The sequence below is a fragment of the Salmo salar genome, chromosome 13 (assembly GCF_965601325.2).
Source record: "Salmo salar chromosome 13, fSalSal1, whole genome shotgun sequence".
Lineage (NCBI taxonomy): Eukaryota > Metazoa > Chordata > Actinopteri > Salmoniformes > Salmonidae > Salmo > Salmo salar.
Genome location: NC_138303.1, coordinates 115,845,525 through 115,849,641, shown reverse-complemented (window position 1 = coordinate 115,849,641; position 4,117 = coordinate 115,845,525).

Here is a 4,117-nt window from a genome sequence, read left to right as displayed (position 1 = left end):
TTTAAATCGATATAATTAATTTGTAGCTTCAACATGTCCAAAGGACAGCGTCAATTAATGCGGTAGGATAAGGACATGAATGAACACATATTCACGCACGAATTCTACCATCTTACACTGGTTTCCCACGTTTGTCAAATCAAATTTTATTTATCACATGCACTGAATATAACAGGTGTATGTATACCTTACCGTGAAATGCTTACTTACAAGCTCAACCAAAAATGCAGTTCAAGAAATAGAGTTAAGAAAATATTTACTAAATAAACTAAAGTAAAAAATTAAATTAAAAGTAACACAATAAAACAGCAATAACGAGGCTAAATACAGGAGGTACCGAGTCAACGTTCGAGATAATTTGTACATGTAGGTAGGGGTGAAGTGACTATGCATAGATAATAAACAGGTAGGGGTAAAGTGACTATGCATAGATAATAAACAGGTAGGGGTAAAGTGGGGCTGCATAGATAATAAACAGGTAGGGGTAAAGTGACTATGCATAGATAATAAACAGGTAGGGGTAAAGTGACTCTGCATAGATAATAAACAGCGAGTATGTAAATATGTAAATAGTCTGGGTGGTACATTTACACACATAATGAGTTGTACATGTTTTATTTTCCTATTTTCATTGCATGAGCTGTCCTGGCACTTGAGTTGATTGAAAAGTTTCAGTGTGTCAGTGTGCAGCTGCTGAGAGGTGCTAGCCCATACTACAGACACGTGATGGTGAGTGGTGGGCTCTGCGAGCCGCTGGCGGGTTGGAACTCTGCATCCTCGAGACAGTCTATCTCAGGGCTGTTCAATTCCGGTCCTAGATGGCCGAAATTTTCTGTTTTATGTTTCTACCTCGTAGTTAATTGTACTCACCTGGTGTCCTAGGTCTGAATTAGTCCCTGGTTAGTCGAGGATAAAAAACATAAGTGTTTCTGCCCCTCTAGGATCGGAATTGAACAGCACTAACTATTCTAGACATAATGTAGCATAGTATAACCAGGCCTTAACAACCTTGGAGTCTATAAAACAGAGAGACTATGTTCTCTAAAACCTGCTGCTGGCCGGTGCCACGTTGTCTGTCTCCAATGGGTTCATCTCCACTTAAACTTTCAGAAGTTAGTTTGCAGCAGCTCCAGGTCATTACATGTGGTGTTTATTATTATATGAGACAGAGTTAGTCAATAATTATTATGATGGGATATGGTTCTTATTTCTCCTGTTATACCATTAAATCTTTGAAACCAAACTCCACCCCCTCAGGTTATGAGCCTCTGGTCCCATAATAGACTAAAGTGACATTTTGCCTCAGTTGGCCATCTTTTTTAAATTAATATTTTCTGAGAATTCCTCTTTGTCTAGAGGTAGTTTATTTAACTAGCAAATCGTATATAATGATCTACTCCCAGTCTCACAATCTTCTTTATTTACATTTCAGCCATTTTCTGTCTATGATGTATTTAGTGCTAAAGATCTGATGGAGCTGATCGCCCCTTCTTCCTACAGCTCACTCATTGTTGAATCTTTAACCTGCATTTTTTATTTGACAATTGCTACTGGTGTTATCCCTAAAATCTGGAAAGTGGCAGATGTCGAACCCCTGCATAAGGGCGGAGATCCTTCTGACTTCGATAATTACTGCCCCATCTCCAAGTGATCTTCCGAGCCACGGCATTAGAATCCCTGCACTGATTCAGCCACTAGGCTTTTAGGGGATGGTACATTTCCTAGATCATAAGCCTTATACACCTTTCATTGTGCTGCCTTATAGACCTTTCATTGTGCTGCCTTATAGACCTTTCATTGTGCTGCCTTATAGACCTTTCATTGTGCTGCCTTATAGACCTTTCATTGTGCTGCCTTATAGACCTTTCATTGTGCTGCCTTATAGACCTTTCATTGTGCTGCCTTATACACCTTTCATTGTGCTGCCTTATAGACCTTTCATTGTGCTGCCTTATAGACCTTTCATTGTGCTGCCTTATAGACCTTTCATTGTGCTGCCTTATAGACCTTTCATTGTGCTGCCTTATACACCTTTCATTGTGCTGCCTTATAGACCTTTCATTGTGCTGCCTTATAGACCTTTCATTGTGCTGCCTTATAGACCTTTCATTGTGCTGCCTTATAGACCTTTCATTGCGCTGCCTTATACACATTTCATTGTGCTGCCTTATAGACCTTTCATTGTGCTGCCTTATAGACCTTTCATTGTGCTGCCTTATAGACATTTCATTGTGCTGCCTTATGCACCTTTCATTGTGCTGCCTTATACACCTTTCATTGTTATAGACCTTTCAATGTGCTGCCTTATAGACCTTTCATTGTGCTGCCTTATGCACCTTTCATTGTGCTGCCTCATACACCTTTCATTGTGCTGCCTTATGCACCTTTCATTGTGCTGCCTCATACACCTTTCATTGTGCTGCCTTATAGACCTTTCATTGTGCTGCCTTATAGACCTTTCATTGTGCTGCCTTATAGACCTTTCATTGTGCTGCCCTATAGACCTTTCATTGTGCTGCCTTATAGACCTTTCATTGTGCTGCCTTATAGACCTTTCATTGTGCTGCCCTATAGACCTTTCATTGCGCTGCCTTATAGACCTTTCATTGTGCTGCCTTATAGACCTTTCATTGTGCTGCCTTATAGACCTTTCATTGTGCTGCCCTATAGACCTTTCATTGCGCTGCCTTATAGACCTTTCATTGTGCTGCCTTATAGACCTTTCATTGCGCTGCCTTATACACATTTCATTGTGCTGCCTTATAGACCTTTCATTGCCCTGCCTTATAGACCTTTCATTGTGCTGCCTTATAGACCTTTCATTGTGCTGCCTTATAGACCTTTCATTGTGCTGCCCTATAGACCTTTCATTGCGCTGCCTTATAGACCTTTCATTGTGCTGCCTTATAGACCTTTCATTGCGCTGCCTTATACACATTTCATTGTGCTGCCTTATAGACCTTTCATTGTGCTGCCTTATAGACCTTTCATTGTGCTGCCTTATACACCTTTTATTGTGCTGCCTTATAGACCTTTCATTGTGCTGCCTTATGCACCTTTTATTGTGCTGCCTTATAGACCTTTCATTGTGCTGCCTTATAGACCTTTCATTGTGCTGCCTTATAGACCTTTCATTGTGCTGCCTTATACACCTTTTATTGTGCTGCCTTATAGACCTTTCATTGTGCTGCCTTATAGACCTTTCATTGTGCTGCCTTATAGACCTTTCATTGTGCTGCCTTATAGACCTTTCATTGTGCTGCCTTATAAACCTTTTTAAGGCCTTTGACACATTGACCATTCCCTACTCATTCAAATACTGTCTGAAATGGGCCTGGATCAGGAGTCTTGCAAATGGTTTAGAACTATCTGACAGACAGGACACAATGTGTGCTTTCTGATGGCGTCAAGTCTAGTTTCCACTATTAATCCTGTAACATTCATCTGTATGCAGACGATACAGTTATGTATGCCAATGCACCAACTGTTGACCAAGCTATGTTAGAGCTGCAATCTGAATTTGTTACATTACAGAGAGCCCTTGTTAATTTAAAACGAGTCCTTAATGCAAGCTACATATTTACACATTGGATGGTTCTCTCACCGAGCAGGTTCCCACCTAGAAATATCTGGGCTTTTGGATTGTTAAAGATCTGAGTTTTAAAAAACATTGAGAAGAGCTAGTTAAAAAGTAAAGATTTAAAGTGGGCTTTTTTTTTTAAATAGATCTTGCCTCTCCCTAAATAGCAGGAAACAGAATATACAATAAACTTTCCTGCCAATTGTAGACTATGGTGACAGACACAATTTATCAAAATCCACCAGACACCACTCTAAAACCTTTAAATGCAGTCTATCATAGTGAGCTTTGTTTTGTTAGAGATTACAGTTTTAATACTCATCACTGCATCCTGTATCAAAAGGTTGGCTGGTCCTCATTAAAGTCCAGTAGATCACTTCATTAATCCCTTTTTTGTTTACAAAGTTCTGCTGAAAAAGCTTCCAACCTACCTCGCTTCACTGTTAAAATATAATAAACAATACATCCCAGGGATGGTTAACTCTGGAGGTGCCACTAGTCCGGACTGATCTAGATGAATCTGCCTACAGTTTTAGT